The sequence below is a fragment of the Marmota monax genome, unplaced genomic scaffold (assembly GCF_021218885.2).
Source record: "Marmota monax isolate L192 unplaced genomic scaffold, Marmota_monax_Labrador192_F-V1.1 WCK01_AAM20220418_F8-fsc00497, whole genome shotgun sequence".
NCBI classification, from domain to species: Eukaryota; Metazoa; Chordata; class Mammalia; order Rodentia; family Sciuridae; genus Marmota; species Marmota monax.
Window position 1 is genome coordinate 154,667 of NW_026694563.1, and position 19,852 is coordinate 174,518.

Below are 19,852 nucleotides of genomic sequence, written 5' to 3' on the forward strand. Positions count from 1 at the left end.
TGTGGATGCTGATCCAGAATGGAGGTCAGGGGGAGCATGGAAGGAATGGAGGAACTTTAGATAGGGCAATGGGGAGGGAGTCATGTGCATGTGTGTGTAAAGCAGAAGAAACCACAGCCTGGATGCGTACACCACAGGGTTAGCAATGGTCATCCCCACCTGGCGAGATCCTAAATCCTTTTTATTTTTATTGTCTTCATATTTTTATTCCCAAAACTTGTATAATGTATATTATAAAAAATAGATTATACACATTTTTTCCTTATCAGTTTGCTTTTTCTGGATGTTTTCTATAATTTTAGAAGGTCGGGGGTTGCCTGTTGAAAAGTACAATATTCTTTTCTTTCTTGTATTTTGCTCCTTAGGATTCAATTCATGAGAAGACCAGTGCTTACTACACAAGGAGTGAACTCGACTGCCTGAGGAAGGAAGGCCATTTCCTACAGACATGCTCCTCAGGGAGACAAGGCCAAGGACCTGCCACTACAGTGTCTGTTGAGTACCTTCAGGAGGTGGCCAGGACCCGCTTGTGTCTCGACAGGGCTTCTGATCTCCTTTTGGAGCTTCAGGAGGGCTCAGGCAGGTCTTCTTTACCTTGGAGAAATTAGCTACAAGTTCAGAAGAACAGGATCTCTCCTTAGGGTCTTGCTGGCCCTTACCATGTTCCCCTGTTCTGGATGTTTTCTTACTGAGTTCCCCAGAAGTAGGCTCTTAGTCCCCAGTCACTGACTAGCTTTCTCCTTGCACTGTCAGAGCTGGCTGTGGAGGAGCAGTACTACCTGCGATGTGTCGAGCAGTTCTGCACCCAGGCAGGGAACGACTGGCACCGCGTGTACCTGGTCCGGAGGCTCGCGAGCCTGTGAGGGATGGAATTTGTGCAGAGCCTCTCCAGGCAGGGCCATCGATGCCAATGGGTGTTTCCCAAAGGAGTCATTGCACAGCAGGTGAGACGCAGGTCCCTGGCAGAGCAGGAAAGCTGTGGGAACCACTCCTCACTCTCCCTTCCCTCATAATAGGCAGGACACAGGCAGGCATCTGGTCCTTGGTCTCTGCTTCAGGGTGGGTTTAGGCCACCTGCCATAGAGCAAAGGTAGGTATAGGCATGTTTGTGTGTGCACATTTGTGTGTGTTTCTGGTTTGTAGTTTACCTGCATTTTATCGAGGCTTAATTTCTAATTGAATTCTACACAGGAAAAGTGAATGAATGTTTCTTTTAATATTTATTCCTGCAAAGTAAAAGGTTACTCAGCTTGCAAGCTGTGTCTTGTGCTCTCTGCCAGGCAGAGGTGGGTAAGAATTGAGAGACAGTGCAATGAGTTTGGCTTTCAGGCTTCTCCATTCCCAGTGCTCAGAAATTGTTAAGTTCTTAGTGTCCTGGGGTTAAAAAATGGCACTGAAACTCTTGGCATCTTTAAGATGACTATCTGGGACTCAAAGATGACATGTTTTTGTCACTTTGCTTGGTGTGTTGCTGTGTGTAGAAAAAGCAAGAAGCTCCAGGGTCAGCCTCCCTTCTCCCCAGGCTCTCCATCCCTGTGGAGGCCATGCTCCTGAAGACCTCCAGGATTGTCATGGCTGGAACTCACAGAGAGTTCCAGCTGAGTTGCCTCTCGCCTCCAACAGTGTCTGCTGTCTTTCTTTGCCTATGGAGAAAGGTCTTTGCAGAACACCCTACCCTGCCCCACTATGACTATCCCTCTTCTCCTGGGCTACAGAAGGACCACACGGGCCAGATGGACCAATACCTGGTGCATGGGGATGAATACAAGGCACTTTGTGATGCAGTGGGCAAAGCCATGCTTGAGTGCAAGGCCTCCAGCCTTGAGACTGCTCTGATGGTAGGATGGGCTCGCAGCTTCTCCCTGATTCTGGGTGGCATCCCTCACACCTGCATCTTCCCTGTCAAAAGATGCAGATGTGATGGAGAAGGTCTCTGAACAGCCCCAAGAGTGACACTAATGCCAGGAGGCAGATGCCTATTGTCTTCATATGGAGTAAGAGATATTAACAATCCATTGCTATGTAGATTCATAGTCCACATACATACTATGTGTCTATTTTGATGTTGATACAGGGTTTTAGGGTTCTAATCATTTAAAAAATATTTTTAGTTGTAGAGGAACACAATTAATTTTTAATGTGGTTCTGAGGATTGAACCCAGTGCCTCACATATACTAGGCAAGCATTCTACCAGTGAGCTACAACCCCAGTCCCAGGATTCTAATCTTTAAATTGTTCTGGTCTTGCATCTTTTTTGAGTCCCTGATTATCCTTGCCTTATACCAGGAAGAGGAAGCAGAAAATCCTGTCTCTTCTCAGGACACATTTCTAAGACCAGTAAAGTAGTCACAGGAGAACAGGTTCTGACTTCTGTTTCTCCATCATGACTGCCTGTGCACTGAGGTTAACCTGAGCTTGTCTCATGACCGTGTAGCCCCAGTCATGTGCATGGAGGCCCATGGTGCATAGCCCAGGGAAGGTTGCTCTGGGTAGTGCTGTATCTTCTGAATACTTGCTCCACACCCCACCCACAGTCCTTCGAGAGCCCCAGAGCTCAACAGGCAGTCTACCTGCTGCTGGTGCTGTTCCAAGAAGTGGCTGCTCTCCACTGTTCCCACAACGTAGACCTCCGCCCTAAGCCAGAGGTGAGTGACACGTTGGGGCTTTCATTCAGTCTCATGATTGGGGAGGACTTTCTAAGCACAGAACTCACAAATTTTATTTCCTATTTAGGGTAATAGGAATTATGACCTTCCATAATTTTCTACGTAGGATAGAGGGTGTACCCTTGTTATGTGGAAGAATTATTTTGTTTAATCCAAACCTTACAGACTCAGGAACCTTACTTAATGTTTACCAAAACAGAGTATTGAGATCTGTACTGAAGAATGTGGTTGCTGTGTTTCTGTATGAAAATTCTCTTTTCTGAAGCATTTCCCCTCCATTGGTGATCAAAATTTAACTATGTTTACCTGGATATTTGATGTGTACTCAGTATCGTAATGTGTGACTTTCAAAGAGGAAACCCTAAATTCACAGTATTCCTTTTTGAAATATCCTAACATGAAAAACGTCTTTCGTGCCAGCAATGCGAGGCTGTGAGCAGGTTCGTTGAGGACAGCAGGATCCCGTCTCCTCCGGGAGTCAGGCCTTTCGCAGCATCCCTCGTGGCCAACACTCTGCCTTTGCTGAGCAAGGGCCCTGGTGCCGACAGTCTTGAAAGAACAGTGACAGAAATGGCCATTCACACTGCAGCTGTCCTTCTGTGTGGACAGAGTGAAGTCTTGGTGCCCCTGAGGAACTTAGCTTTCTCTCCCGCCAGCATGTCGGTAAGCTGCATGATGATAACTTTGATTTTACAGTGAAACTTCAATGTATTTTTTCATGTTGAGACCTGGCCTGTGGCTGTGGGAACTCTCAAACCTGTCCACCTTTTAGATTCTCTGCCCTGTTGCCCCACTTGATCCTTCAGCACAGTGCTGGTGAAAATGTGCTCTGCCCTTTGCTGGTTCCCACAGAGCTGTTGTTCATCCTCTGTAAACAGCTCTGGAGCTGAGAAGAAACTTTCTCACTCTGTGCCTCTTGCTGGGCTGCAGCTGCAGCCCAGAGGCCCTCTCAGCAGGGCCATTTCTGCTCTTGGTCTTTCAGAATGCTTTTCTTCCAACAATGCCTGAAGACCTGCTGGCTCAAGCCCAGAAGTGGGAGGGTCTGGAAGGCGTCCAATGGTATAGTGAGTACCAGTGTATGGGGAGGGGTCGCACTCTTCTCAGCTTGTAAGGTCAGCCTGTGGCCATGCCATACCTGAGGTTGGACCTGGGCTTCACTAGGTTCTGCTGAAAGCCCATGTTACCTGCCTCCTCCTGCCTTTGGCTTGAGGGCCACAGACTTAACTGGCTAGGTGACCAAATAATTTCCCTGTGTAGTCATGGGATAAGAGCCATTGGGCTACACTGGTGCTCTCTAGAAATGTCACTTGGAAGAAGGGGGGCCTGGAGACCACACTGAGGCTCATTCAAAGGCCAGTCACAATCCAGAGGTTTTTGACGCAGGGAGAGCTTCCTGCAGTCTAGACCTGGGAGATAGCCACATAACCCATGACTTTATATGAGTTGTGCTGCTGCCTTAAGTAAATAATCTTCTAAAACTAGTTTTTAAAGTTGTTCTGAAACATGCATTTGCCAAAAAAGTAAAAATCCAAGAGAATAGAAAGATATACAGTGCTAGCCCTGCTGCCACCAAGTTACCCCTGGTTTGTGTCTGGAATCCAACTTCTCTCTGCTGTGTAAACCAAATTCAGACTATTTTCATGGATGATAGGTGTTCACTGAGCTCCAGGAACATGCAAGTAATTTAGCTGATGGCATGGCTCGAGGCTTCTGGTGAGGTGCTTAGGACATGGGCTCTGCGTCCTGTTGGTCAGGGCCAGAGAGGAGGGCAGCAACTTCCCCTTCCCACATTTGGTAATTTGATGGAGACTTGCTAGCTAACATGTGTCCTGTTGTTCTTTGAACAGTTTGTCCCAATGGTCATCCGTGCACTGTAGGACAGGTGAGTCTTGGTGTTTGGGGGAGGCTCAAAATGTGCATTCCCATCTGGGGTGGGGGGGACAGACTTGGGAATAAGGGTCTTAATCTTCTGGGAGGCACAGGTGCATTCTGAGGACTACTCAGTGTGCTCCAACTGAGTCTCATTTAGAGACACCAAGGACAGATTCTTTCCTGCAGTCTGTGCATTGTAGGATATTTAGCAGCATACCTAGCCTCAGCTCACTGGGTGCCAATAGCAGTACCCCCCAGCCCAGTGTGATGCCCAAGATTGTCTGCAGGCATCACCCAAGTCGCCTGGGATGCCATAATGCTGCTGGCTGGGAGCACTGTAGCAGGGCTCAGCCACACAGACCCTCAGCTGGATCACTAGCCAGAGAGAAATGTGGGCTGAATACCAGAGAACAGGAGAGGACAAGAAAGACTCATGGCTAATGAGCCCTGGGGGACAAGCAGATGCTGCTCATCTGGGACTCTGGGGCATCTCCCTGGTTGTTCACAACACCTCCACTTGCTGAGCAACAGGCTGCTGCATTAGACCTATGCATGCTTCTCCATAAAGTGAATAGGAGACAGGGATGGAGCCTGAATCCCACTTGCTTCCTTGTCCGTAAAGTGAAATAGGAACAGATTCTAGGGCCCCTCTTAGTGCTGAGTTCTGTGGTCTGAAGGGGCCTGGTGTGGCTGTGATTCACAGCATGCAGTGGGATGCCATTTGACTTGAAAACCTGGGCCCATCAGTGATGGCAAATCTTATGGTTGGGTTTTTGTTTTTGTCCAGTGGGTGTTAGGAGGTCTATTTGGAAGCTATTAACACCATAATTCCTGGTGTTAGATAATGAAGCTCTAGAGGCTGGCATGCTAGTCACAGGGATGAAGGAGGCAGTGAATATGAGAAAGGAAGATGGGGCTGTACACACTTGTCACTCTACATGGGAGTAAAAAACCTTATTTTGGGAAAATAAAGCCACCTTTGCTCATGGTCGGCACACTTGATTAAGTGCCTACTCTGTCCCCAGAGCTCCTGCTGCTTACTGACGCATGCATGCACCAGATGCAGTCTGTGGCACACGCCACCTCCTATGCAAGGTGGCTTCTCCACATGTAGCAATGCTGGCTGCAGTGCTGACTGTGGGTCCCCTCTTTGTCCCAGTGTGGCAAGCCGATGGAGCTGAGTACCTGTGTTGACTGTGGTGCTGTAATTGGAGGTGTCGACCACAGACCTCACGCCGGCTTCCAAAGCATTGGGTATGTGGGCTCAGCTTCTTTCCCTTGGAGCCTGGGGTTCCAGGCTGTCTATTCCAGCAGATGAATCATACCAACTATAGGATCACTAACACCACAGCTGTACATCTGGACCTGTGTCATGTTGGGGATCCACATCAAACACACCTATATTCATGTGGCACTGAAATTTTTTGGTTGTTGTTGTTGTTTTGCTTTGTTTTGTTTTTGTGGTGCTGGGGATGGAACCTGGGCCTCACACATGCTAGGCAAGTGCTCTGCCATTGGGCTGTCCCCCAGCCCTGTTTTTTTTTTTTTTTTTTTCTTTTTTTTTAATATGAGAAAAGTGAAAGATACATATAATCAGTCTTATCAAGTACATCCATCCCTCCATATCTGCAGGGACTGTTCCCAGGACACTGACCTCCACAGATACTCAGATTCAGATGTTCTGTTCTTTTATATGTCATGAAACAATCTTGTTTGTGACCTACAAATAGGTAGGTCACAAAGTTTTAATATTATTATTAAAAAATAATAAAAAATATTTTTTAAATATTTTTTTCCTTTGGTACTGAGGATTGAGCATAGGGGTCACATCCCCATCCCCAGCCCATTTTTATCTTTTTTTTTTTTTTTTTTTAGAGACAGGGTCTGGATAAGTTGCTTAGGGTCTTGCTAAGTTGCTGAGGCTGAATTTGAAACTGCAATTCTCCTGCCTTAGCCTACCAAGGCACTGGAATTACAGGTGTGCACTACTGTACCCGGCCTTCCATAGACTTTTAAAAAATTATCTCTAGGTTTCTTATTATACTCATGCAATGTAAATGCTACGAAAATATTCACTTATCATATTTTTAAGGAAATAGTGACAAGAAAAAAGCTGCTATTCAATATAGATGCAGGTATTTCTGAATATTTTTATTCCACAGTTGCTTGAATCCACAGGTGCAGAACTGCAGATACAGAAGGCCCAATGTACCAGATTCAGAAACCAGATAAAAAAATTGACCTCCAGCTAGACACAGTACATTCCTATAATCCCAGCTACTTGGGAGGCAGGAGGACGGAAAGTTTGAAGCAAGCCTGGGAAACTTTGTGAGACCATCTCAAAATAAAAATAGAAAGGATAGGGGGCATAGTTCAGAGGTAGGGTGCTTTTTTAGCATATGTGAGGCCCCAGCTCAATTCCCAATACTGAAAATATAAATAAAAATAAAAATCTGATCTCACAGTCCCATGCTTGATTCTAAGATAAGTGTGGCTGTCAGTGTTCCCTTAAGATAAGAGGCAGGACTTTCTACCATCATCATACATCTGGCTATTCTGTTACAAAATTTAAAATTGTCTAGCCTGTTATCTCCATAAACTATCAATGTCGTTAAATCTCAAAAAATTTTTGCCAGACTGTGTATCTCAGTTTTTGATTTGGGAATATTGAGAATAACGTGGACAAACCCCATGAGGATGCAAAAATGCTCCAAACTTGCTGTCCTGATGCAGGTGTTGGCCTCCATCCCGACACCCTGCACTAATGGCCACATTAATGATCTGTAATGATCAGATCATAAAGTCTACTTGGCCCACTGCAGCCACTTAACACTGGGAATGTTGCAGGGTTTGGCCAGTCAGCAGGGTGGGTCTAAAGAGAAGGACTTGGAGGCAGGTGGTCTAGGCTTGGAATAACTGGTACTTTTAGAGTTTTCTTCAAAACTGGAAACCTAGCTGGGTGTGGTGGTGCACATCTATAATCCCAGTGACTCAGTAGGCTGAGGCAGGATAATCAAAGCCAGCTTCAGCAACTTAGCAAGACTGTCTCAAAATAAAAACTAAAAATGTGGGGGTTGAGAATGTAGCTCAGTGGTTGAGCCCCTGGGTTCAATCCCCAATACCAAAAACAAAAAGAAAACAAAACAAACAAAAAAAAACTGGGAACATAGTCATTAAGATGTGAGACCCTGGCTGAGGAGAAACAGACATCGCCAATCTTCACCCTGTTTCCTCTCATCCTTTCCAGAGCCAGCACAGACAGAACCAAGACTGGCCATGTGCTGGGCCACCCGCAACCCAGAGATGTCATAGTGGTGTCTGACCGAGACCTGTCCCCAGTCGTCTTCATTCTCATCCGGCTACTCACTCATTTGGCTATGCTTTTGGGAGCCACACAAAATCCTCAGGTATAAGATGCTACCGCTAGACTCTCTTATGTTACCATAGGAAGAACCTGCTGTGTTTGCACTCAATCCTTTTGTCTACAAAGTCCTAGACACCTAGGGATTTTACCTAGTCCACAGGGTAATACAAAAGTTATAGATCCTGCTTTTTCCACTGTTACATATGATGCAATGGGGTAACTATTCATCAGATTATGGAAAATCCTCTTCATTTTTTAATTTTAAAATCTGTTTTAACTGACACAAAGCAATTACACATACAGTGTGTCATCTTAGCACGTGTATACAAGGTGTAATAATCAGCTCATAAAGTCTACTTGGCGTGTACAACTCTTGTCCTCAGCTCATACCTGGGCATGGGGAGGTGGTAGGACCCTGTCACCCCCTCGTGGTGGTGGCTATTTGAGGTGCAGGGAAGCATTCCCTGCTGCACCAGGATGACATCAGAGCCACCAGTCTCTGGTTCCAATCACCTGCCTCCCTTCCTCTGCTGCCTGCATCATGAGATGCATGTGATTCCATCTGCTGCCTGAGAGCACCCTGACCTCACCTAGAAACCACCTTCTCCCCAGTGCAGGCGTTTTGCTCCCTTGGCCTCTCACTGTGTCCTCTACACACAGATCCCACTGCACATCTTGTTTTCTTGCTCTCTCAGGCTGTGATAAACATCATCAAGCCTCCAGTGAGTGACCCCAAAAGATTCCTGCAGCAGCACATCCAGAGAGACTTGGAGCAGTTAACAAAGATGCTGGGGAAGAGTGCCGACGAGACCACCCATGTGGTCCACCTCATGCTGCGCTGGCTTCTCAAAGAGCAGCACCTACTCCCTAACCAGAGTAAGCGGGGTGAGGGCCGCACATGACTTCCAAGAGGCCAGGCTCTCTCAGCTCCTGGTGAATGGCATGACAAGAGTGGGAGCAAGTACTCTGCTCTTCTTGCGGGGGCTGGAGGGGCTGCTGCACTCCTCCACATATCACCTGCCTTGCGGGGGCCTGCAGCACTGATACCTGTTGCTTGTTCATGCAGCATTAACCTGTACCCTGAGACCACATGGCACCCCACCAGGTGATATGTGTTCCACTTCTGCTTTCCAGAGATGTCACACTTGTACCCTGACTTAATATGTGCATGTCCACATTACATGAACAAAGGAGGCTGCAGAACACTGTCTGCCAAGCTAACTCTTCTACTCTTAAACATTTAAACCATGCCAAAAGCAAAGGTCTGTGAGGGGACTCTGTAAGTGGTTATCTGAGTGGCATTAGGAGGGATTTCAGTTTCTATTTGCTTACCTGCAAAAATCTTTTAAAATGACCATTGTAGAACAATGTTATTTAAAAGCATACAGATAATACAATAGCAATGAAAAGTCTGTTCCCACAACCAAAGAATCCCTTTCCCTTCAGGGATGTCTTTGACAGAAACCAACATTAACATGTACTTCCCATTTTATCAAGACTGATTTTGCCGAATGCCTCTTGTTCTGGTGTGGTTTCCACAGCACAGGGACTTGGGAGCCCAATAGGCAGCAGTGAGGTGGCTCTGGGTAGCTGTCAGCATCTCTGTGTCCCTAGACTTTTGAGTTCATGTCCTGTCCTTAACCATTTGTTTAGAATACCTTTAAGACCACAGCTTTGGGCTGGAAGGTTGTCAGAGACTCAAGTATCTTCACAAGGTCTGGAGGCTGGTGTTGGCAGTACCTGGCTAACTTAGGAAGCTATCACCTCAAAAGGAGGACTATCTTTATTAACATTATTCAGTGTTTTCTGTATGGAGATTGCCATTTTTTGTTTGTTGAATAACACACGTTTTGGTTTTCTTTGTAGGGCATTTAAATTTTGATGCAAAATTGTCAACCAAAGGACAGAGAAACAATTGGGAAAAACATGTTGAAGCTCTTCTTCTACCTGAACTGGAGGTAAGTGGTGAGTGGTGACTACTCCTTAGCCCTGTGTCCAGGAGGGGGTCCCATTCATCTGTAGAGCACTGTTGGACCACTGTCCTCAGGAGGGTCATTAGAGGCCTCACCTGGAGAAACCGCTCCTTCTGCTATCCCCAGGTGTCCCTCCTATACTGCTCATAAGTTAGGCCAGCGATTATCAGGAGTTCTCACAGGGTAGGTGGCCGCTTTTTCTCTACTGCTTTTTACAGCAGGATGTGAAAGTAAGAGGCAGAGACCCTCCAGAAACACAAAGATATCTGGATTCATGACTGCTCTGGTGAGAACATCACAGAGCTGACTATCCACAGCAGGACAGGAAAGTCAGGAAGCAAAAGGGAGGTGAAATAAAGGCCCCTCAAATAAAGTTTGCTCTGTTTGGGGAGGCAAAAACCCTATAAACAAAGAACCCCCCAATCACCGTGAAAGACAGCAAAATCATATATCCAGTGTGTGCAGGCAGATTCCTAAAGAGCCACTGTGGGGCCATGAGCTGCCCGATTATCTGTGACAATGTCTCACTTGCAGAATGCTGTGTCATTTCTTTATCCAGCATCTAGATAAGACCCTGCTGACTGTGAGCACACTCATCAGCCAGGATGAGCGCATCAGCTCTAGCCCTGTGGCCAAAATCATATATGGTGACCCTGCAAGCTTCTTGCCCCAGCTGCCCCAGAAAAGTGTGGTTCATTGCTCAAAGATTTGGAGCTGCAGGAAGAAGATCACAGTCGAGTACCTCCAGCATGTCGTGGAGCAGAAGAACGGCAAGGAGGTGGTGCCCGTGCTCTGGCAGTTTCTACAGAAGGTGTGTCTGCTTCATGGGCTGCCCCCTTTTCCTGGAATACTTCTGCTGAGGACTGGGAGGCTCTGTGCCTGAGTTCAAAGTCATCATTCCTAGAGGCAGAACCCTAACCAACCCCATCAGCACTGTGATTCTGAATGCAAGACCTGTAGCAGCAGTCTCAGGGAGAGCACAAAGGTCTTAAGACACATCTGCTGAAGTCACAGGTGAAATATGCACATGAGTGGGGTTAGCAGTGATCTGTAAGGAACTTGAAGGCCAGGAGGGACCACCCTGGTCACTCAACTGTGACATCTTGTCTTCATCCCCAGAAGTTGAGCAGGTGGTTACTAGCAAGTACCTGGTGAATAGTCAAGAATGCACACTAAAACCAAACCAGAGCCCTCCCTGTGCCCTTCAGGCAGGAGGCAGCATGCTGAATGATGGGGCTGTGGGATCTGCCAGGCCCAGAAACCATCCCCAACTTTTACCCACTTGAGCTCTCCTGGGCCACAGTAGAAGTTCTCACCACCTCCCTCATGGACCAGTACCATGGTAGGGAGCAGAATGATTTGGAAATATCTGGTGCTCACACTAGAAAGAATTTTATGGTAGTGTTGTGATCTCTTTTTAAGACACAGTTTCATTTGACTGAGGATGCTGGATCCTGGATCTTCAGAACAAAATCCAGGAATCACACCAGCTACCATTGCCCCAGGCCTTGGTCTTTCCTTCCAGCAGCATCACACCCAACAGTGGGCCCAAGAGTCAGTTTTTAAATTTTTTTTCCAAATTATTTACTTTTATAAATTCATTAGTTATACACATTAATGGGAATTGGTGCGATATTTCCATGTATGCCTATAGCATGCACTGATCTTGTCTCTGTGTCTGGCTTCACTTAAAATAACATCCTCTAGTTCTATCCAGTTTTCTGAAAATGATAGGAGTTCATTCTTCCTACTGCTAAAATCATATTCTATTATGTATATAAACCACTTCTTTATCCATTCATCTGCTAATGGGCTTCTAGGTTGATTCCATGTCTTAGCTATTGTAAATGGTGCCACATAAACATGGGTGTGCAGTACCTCTTTGATATGCTAATTTTCTTTCCAGTGGGATAATTGAGTCACATGGTAGGTTTTTTTTAGTTTGAGGAACCTCCATACTATTCTCCATTATGAGGTACTAATTACATTTCCACTAGCAGTATATTAGATTAAGTTTTTTCTCTTCATCTTTGTGAGCATTTGTTATTTTATGTTTAGGTTCATTTATTTTTTAGGGTGGGATACTAGTGGCAATTGAACCCAGGGCCTTCTTGGGCTTGCTAGGCAAGAAATGCTCTATTACTGAGCTAAAGTCCCCATCCCCAGCTCCCCCCAATATGACAAGGTCTCACTAAGTTGCCCAGACTGGCCTAGAACTTGCTGAGGCTGGCCTTGAACTTGTGATCTTCCTGCCTCAGGCTCCTGAGTAGTTGGTATTACAGATGCCACCACGCCTATCTTATTTTTTGTAACAGCCATTCTAACTGTGGTGGTATGGCGTCTCATTGTAGTTTTGATTTGCATTTCCTTGATGGCTACTGATATTGAGCATTTTTTCATATATTTGTTAACCACTTGTATTTCTTCTTTTAAGAAGTGTCTATTCAGATCATTTGCTTATTTTTAAATTGGATTGCTTTGATATTTTTGTTGTTAAATTTTTTGAGTTATATACTCTGGGTATTTACCAGCTGTCAGGTAAAGGTGGTTTTGGGGTCCTATCCAGAAAACCATTGCCTGTGCCAATGTCTTGGAGTGTTTCCTCTATTTTTCTGCTGACAGCTTCAGAGGTCAAGTCTTACATCTGGGTCTTTGGTCATTTAGAGTTGATTCTTGTCAAACTGAGAGATGGTGGCCCAGCTTAGCCCTTGAGGAAGCTTTTCATCCGGAGGAGGGAGGGGACTTGGTCCTGTTCATCCTACATCTGTCGTGTGCAGGGCATGTCTAACATACTGAAGGCCCTCCACTTGGTGAGAGGATGGGCTTGCCCCTTTCCCATTTGCAAGTTTCAGGGTATAATCATGTAAAACAACCCACTGACCACACAAACCACAGGGAAAGTCCCCGCCTGCCCCCAAATCTATACACCTCATGTTGTTTCTCAGTTAAATAGAGAAAGTGTTACTGAGCTGTTTTCCCTTTTCCAGGAGGCAGAACTAAGACTGGTGAAATTCTTACCTGAGATTTTGGCCCTGCAAAGGGATCTAGTGAAACGATTCCAGAATGTTCCAGAAGATGAATACTGTTCCATCAGGAGTTTTATTAGCAGTCACAGTTCAGGTATGACTGCTGTCTGCTCCAACAAAAGATCAGGACCATCCATGTTTGGTGGTTCAAAAGGATCATTCAGGCTGGGCCATGAGGGTGGGGCTCAGATTCTAAGCTAGAACATGAGGCAAACGATGCCAAATCCCAGAGACATGCCTTGAGCCACTGCTGTGGCTAGAAAGCCCTCACCTTCTCCAGCTCTCACACAACCTCAAACTTGAAATGTGGCATACTACTGAACGTGAAGAAGGTGCAGGGTCAGGTTCTTGGGAGCACACCTTGTGGTTTCTTGTCAGGGTAGTGGTAGGGGTTGTTTCCATGGGGATCTTACCAGGTGTTTTGTTCAACAGAGGGGCTGAGGCAGCTATTCCACAACAGGATCACCATCTTCCTGTCCACGTGGAATGCACTGAGGCGGTCACTGGAGACCAATGGTAAGTGTCCTCCTCCATGTGGCTCTGCCAGCACCCTGCTGTGTGTGTGGCAATTGCAACCTATTGATGGAGGTGCTGGGATACATGAATCAACCTCCAAAGTAATCCTCAGTCCTCTTGAATCTATAAATATGGAATAAGAATATAGAGTTGAGAGCACTAACAGCCAGGGACCAGCTCTATGGAAATGGCTGCCCCAGGCTGTGACCCAAATGCCTGGAGCAGAATCCCTCCCCTTAGGAATGATCCTGTCTTTTAAAGGTGAAATCAAGTTACCTAAAGACTACTACAGCTCTGACTTGGATCTGGACACAGATTTTGAGGTCATCCTACCCCGGCGTCGGGGCCTGGGTCTCTGCTCAACTGCGTTAGTCAGCTACTTGATTAACCTTCACAATGAAATCATCCACACGATGGAGAAGTTCTCCAAGGAAAACAACAGGTACTACAGAAGCCCACCATCCTTGCCACCAGGCTTGGCTGCAGACTCTGCCAGCAACAGCTCTTGTCCCCACTCTCTCAGCCTTCCTCAACAAAGCCCCGTGTTTGCACACGGTTTTCACATGCTCACACTATGAAGGCAGAAGCAGGAGCATATGTACCAAAGCCTTAGGCCCCATACACCTGCCCTGGACCCCAAGAATTGTATCTTGTGTCCCTCAGCTATTCCGTGGATGCCTCAGAGGCCACTGACCTGCATGTTGTCAGTTACGAAGCGGAACGAGACCTGATTCCACTGATTATCTCCAACTGCCAGTATCAAGTGGAGCAAGGTGGGGAGACGTTGCAGGAGTTTGACCTGGAGAAGATCCAGCGGCAGATTAGCAGCCGCTTCCTCCAGGGAAAGCCCCGGCTCACCCTCAAGGTAGGCTGGGCCCTCTGCCAATGATCTGCTTGTGTCAGTCAGCCCTGTGGGTTTCAGGGTAAACAGACTTAAGTGACACCCAGGCTCTCGTCTGCGTTATCTCCTCCCCACTGGTGGTCTGTGGTCCCTATGCTTTCTTTGGGCTGGGAAGTGTCCCCAGCTCTCTTCCGTATCACCATCACCATCTGCACCTGTCCCCCAGGGCAGCCTCAAGTCTCAGTGGACTGGGTTTCCACTACAGTTAATGGCACCACCAAGAAAACCCATCACTGCTGCCACCCCTTCAGTTGCATATGTAGTTGGTGCCCAGAAACCACTGTGCAGACCTCCCCATTCCGTCATCCTCGAACTGCCATGGCTGAGGCTTCACGTCAGAGTATTTAGCCTTTGGTCCAGCTGCCCAGTGCCAGCAGCACCACTTCATCTTAGTTTCCTGCCAGAATGCCACCACGCAGGGAGCATCAGTGCAGGCACCCCTGGAAAGGGGCAGTCAGGAACCCCCACCCCCAGCCAGTCCACAGCGTGTAGACAGCATTACATGGCCCCCACCACACTCCCCCATCTGTCACAGAGGCCCTGTCACCTGACCCCAGCCCGACCTTCCAGCTGTCTCCAGGCCCTTCCTTTCTTACTGCATCAAACCCTGTGACCTGCCTTCTGACTCCCTGAGCACAATGGCACTTCCACACTGTCCCTTCCAGTGGCTGCCCTCATCCTTCCAGGTCCAGTCAGGTGTTATACTAGGACGTATTTATTCCCTCATTGCCTGCAATTAGGCTGTCAGTTGCTTAAGCCCAAAGCCATTTTTAATTCATCCTGAGAGTGGCTGCCTTGTGCAGTCTCTGCTCAGTGTCGCAAGATAGATCACAAATGTGCACATTCCCATTCCTGTTCCTCTAGCGCTCTTCCTCTCTTGTGGTCCTCAGACACACTGTTCTACAGGGCAATATCTGCAAGGCCACTGTAGCCAGGCTGGATTTCTTGTGTTACTGTGTCCAAAGAGTGGGGGTGGAACAGAGTCATCAGGAGACAATAAAGCTACATTCCTTGCCCAGGAATATACTGTCCATCTTGGTACTTAGTCACTGAGTCACTGCTGAAGAATATATCTGTCATCAGATGGAAATCTCCACTATAGATTTAATTTCCAAAAACTTATTTTTTCTTTCTCACCTTAGGGAATACCCATGCTGGTATACAGACATGATTGGAACTTTGAACATCTCTTTATGGACATCAAGAACAAAATGGCACAGGTGGTCATAATAAACCCTCACTTGCAGGGTGGTTTCATTCACATATACAAGGACAGTCCAGTCCCATCTGGTGTGTGCTGTGAGCACCAGGCTCTCCGGCTCTCTAAGGACCCCAGGAGCTCCTTAAGAGCCCAGTGCTTTCTGGAGAAGCAAGAGGGATGGCCGATCACCAAACATGGTGCTACAAGTTGAGAACTCAATTCTTCCTGCTCCTTAGGTTCTGCTACTGACAGATAGAGAAGCTGTTGTGCCTTTCCATGTACTCATGGGTCATGTGGAGGATTCAGTTAGCTCGGGCCCATTTCTGTGCAAAGTCTGAAATGCTGCCACACTCAGCATCAGCTCAAGCACAAGCATCAGTTCTTACCACAAGTGCTGGATAGCTGGTCCTGCTGGCAGCTCACAGTTAGGCTCTTAACAAGTAGGAGAAGTAATAGCCTGACCCAAACCTCTGTCCTGCTTTTGGTTTCAGTGCCTCCTCCCCAATTCGGCCATGGGTGCCATCAGTGGAGAGCTTCAGTCCTACAGCGAAGTCTGTGAAGCCCTGTCTGTTATAGAGGTTACTCTGGGCTTTCTAGGCACAGTTGGTGGGGATCCAAATATGCATCTGAATGTGTATGTCCAAGACATCCTGCGAATGGGTGACCAAATGACTCCAATTTTAAAGGTGGGTCCCATATGCCTTTCAAGGAGAATCAGCATCACCTCATCTTAATTTCCTGCCAGAATGCCACCAAACAGGGAGCATCAATGCAGGCACCCCTGGAAAGAGGCACTCACGAACCCCATCCCCAGCCAGTCCACAGAATAGCAGCACACACTGGGGACAGGAGAGGAAGGGACACTCAATGCTGACCACCTCGTAGAGTGGGATGCACAAGTGACTGAGGACATTGGCTACCTGTACGTTGCATGATGCTCACAGACACTGAGCTGCTGCAGGAGGGGGAGACTCATGTGTTTGCAAGATGAGACAGGTAGACTCTTGGATGGAACAGAGGTGGCCTCAAGACAGGAAATGGAGGAAACAGGGAGGAGTGCCCTGGGGTAGTACCCAGAGTCCTTGGTGTGCACCAAGGGAGGGTGTGAGCCTTTGCATTCTACTTGGGACTCTCTTCCTCTTCCAGGCCTTAAGCAGATGTCAGTTAAAACACGCCATTGCTCTCTGGCAATTCCTCTCTGCTCATAAGTCGGAACAGCTACTGGGACTGAAGAAAGTGAGTCTGCCCTGCCTCTGCCCAGACTAAGGGAGATGCACCCTCTTCCCAGGCTTTGATGTTGCACTTGCTTATCTTTTTTAGGATCCCTTTAGGGAAATCAGTTCTAAGTACAAAGCAGACCTCAGCCCAGAAAGTGCTAAGCTCCTCAGCGCCTTCCTGAATTACACAGACCTAGATGCTTTCCTCCTAGAGCTTCATGAAATGATGGTGTTGAAACTAAGAAACACTCAGACCCAGGACAGCTTCAACCCTGAATGGAGGTATGGTGTGCATACCTGCTGGCAGGCAGGTGTGCAGAATATTTGCTTTTTCCCATTGGCGTGAAGGTAGTTCCACTTGTTAGACTGACCCTCTGTCTAACAAGTAGACCTAAATATGTCAAAGAGATAAACATTTAAGATTAAGTAGAAAAAGCTACACTAATGTGTGAAATCTAAGATATTCAAAACTATCTTAATTTTACATTTGTGTCAATCTAATGGCCCAAAAATGGTATCTTATTTTCACTTGTTTCCCCACCTACTTGTGTGGTTGGGCACATTTTTAAATTTATCACCACTTTTATCATCCTCTGAATTATCTCTTGGTAGCTTTTGGTTATTGGACAGGGCAGTTGATCTCTTTTTTCCTTTTGGTACCAGGAACTGAACCCGTGGGTGCTTAACTACTGAGCTGTATCCTCAACTCTTTATTTTTTGAGATAAGACCTCATTATTGTTGAGGCTGGCCTCAACTCTGCAATCCTCCTGCCTCAGCTTCCTTAGATGCTGGGATTATAAGCATATGCCACCACACCCAACCAGTTTCTCTTAATGATTTTTAAAAGATCTTTGTATAGAACAGATTAATCTGATGTACACATTACAAATGCACTAGAAGTCAATTGATGGGATTTTTTCATAAAGTTCTTGTGGGGCCAGGTGCAGTGGTACATGCCTGCAATCCCAGGAGCTCTAGAGGCTGAATCAGGAGGATCGTGAGTTCAAAGCCACCCTCAGCAACTTAGTGAGGCCCTACGCAACTCAGCAAGGTCCTATCTCTAAATAGAATATTAAAAAGGACTAAGGATGTGGCTCAATGGCTAAGCACCCTGGGTTCAATCCTCAGTACCACCCCCCCAAAAAAAGCCACCATGGGGACATACACTAAAGGCCTTCCTTATCACATCGCAGGGTGCTAAAATATCCTCATGTTTTCTCCTGCTGCTTTTATAGTTCTATGTTGCACATTTCTTTCATTAGTTCACTTTTATATGTGGTATGAGGCAGGCATTTCACTTGACTTGGTTTTCTGGATGGACAGTCAGCCTACACTTGCTATTTCTGATCTCAGGCCATATGGCACATGCCTGTGACAAATTCCCCTTCCTAGAGAATTTACAACCTTTGGTAAGATAAACCATGAAAGGGAATACCTGCCTTTTTTGATTGGCATAGCTTTGTTTCTGAAGCAGCCAGACAGGCCCGTCAGTGGAGTGCCTGAAGTGGCCTAGCTGAGCATCATCGAGGAAGCTCCATCCTCTAGAAGCCTTGAGCCTGGGACTCCAGGTCTAGCTCAGGAACTTGAAAGCTGGCTGACCTTAAGCTGACCCTCAGTAATTCCCATCTTATTTAGCACCTCAGTCCTGTCAATGCCTGGAAAGAGTGAGAGCTGATAGCCTCCTGATGCTCTAAACACTATCTCTTCTGCTTGATTTTACAGCCTGAGGGACACTCTAATGAGTTACATGGAAACCAAAGAGAATGAAGTTCTTCTGGAAGTGGAATCCCAGTTCCCAGAAGACATACTGCTGTCCAACTGCGTCTCTGTGTGGAAAGTGGCAGCTACACGGAAACAGGACAGGCAAGCAAAATAGGATTCTCCACTCCATCTCTTGATGTGCTGCAGACACAGCTCCCCTCCCCTCCCCTCCACTGTGCCTCTGGGAGCACCTGGAAGGAAAGTGTTGGCACAGCACTGAATTCAAGGCCAGCATGTACTGTGCCAGCTGATGGCTTTTTTGAGAGTTAAGCTGTTTCTGGAATACATGCAGATGCCAGAACTTCCATGTTACATTATGAATATCAAGTGGTGAGAATGGCAGTTACTTGAAACTGGAAATCAACCACCATCCTGTGCATTCAAGAAGCAACAGGAAGTCACAATTGGGGTCACACCCAGTAATGACCTGTGTCGGGCCTGCAGCTTGTTCCTCATGCTTCCTAATGTTGCCACACAGAGGCAGAATGTAGGGTTACTGGTCTTTTTTTTTCTTTCCCTATGCTCTTCTGCATACGCAGAAGAGAATCTGGTTTTCTTCTCTTTCCCAGTCCCTTACATTCTGAGTATTATACTCATAATTCTTGGGTTCCAAGATGTGAAAAAAGTACCACACTCTTTTTGTCTTCTCACTAATGGAAAGCCAGCATGTCCGCACATGCCTTAATGCCACGAGAACAAAAGCCAACCCAGACCCCACTCTAAGTCACTGCCAGATGCCAAAGAGAGCCAACAACTCTGTGAAAAGCATGGGACTTGGGACACTGCTAGGGTTTTGGTTTCCTGTGAATAAAATGGAGTGGATTGACAGCCAAAGTGCCTTCCAGTTCTCATATCTTGAGATTCTAAAGAAATTTCGACAGCATCAGCATGGATCAGAGCAGGCTCTTGGCAATGCCATGGGGAGTTTTTGGTTGCCAGGTATTATTACACTACATAAGCATGCAATCTTGGTGTGATCTCAGCTTCCCTGAGTATGTGCCTTCCTTTCTTTGGGTCTCAACCATACCATAAAAACTGAGTCTCAGAGAGAGTACAAAACCAGTTCCATTTCTGAAAAAGGGAAATTAACTTGCCTCGATCTTGTGCTGTTTTTCATTGTAAGTTTTGTCTCTTTTTGAAACCTACTTTGATGTCCTGGACCTCAGGATAAATTCCTTTTCTTCACAGCTCAGAACCTGTTTGCCATAAGAGCCATCTACACATTGGAGCCCTGTTTTTCATGTACATTAAAGATAGGGACCCAATCAACTTGAAATCAGGCCTGTGTACTTTTCAGCTACATAAATGCAAAATGGGGGCAAAGGGCACAGCTCAGTAGTAGAGCGCTTGCCT

General features: G+C 46.6%; 1 pseudogene; it reads left to right on the top strand.

The window, feature by feature from the left end:
- LOC124076906 (E3 ubiquitin-protein ligase RNF213-like) overlaps positions 1-19,333 on the top strand; it is a 94,930-nt pseudogene extending 75,597 nt beyond the window's left edge.
- The last annotated feature ends 519 nt before the right edge of the window (positions 19,334-19,852 follow it).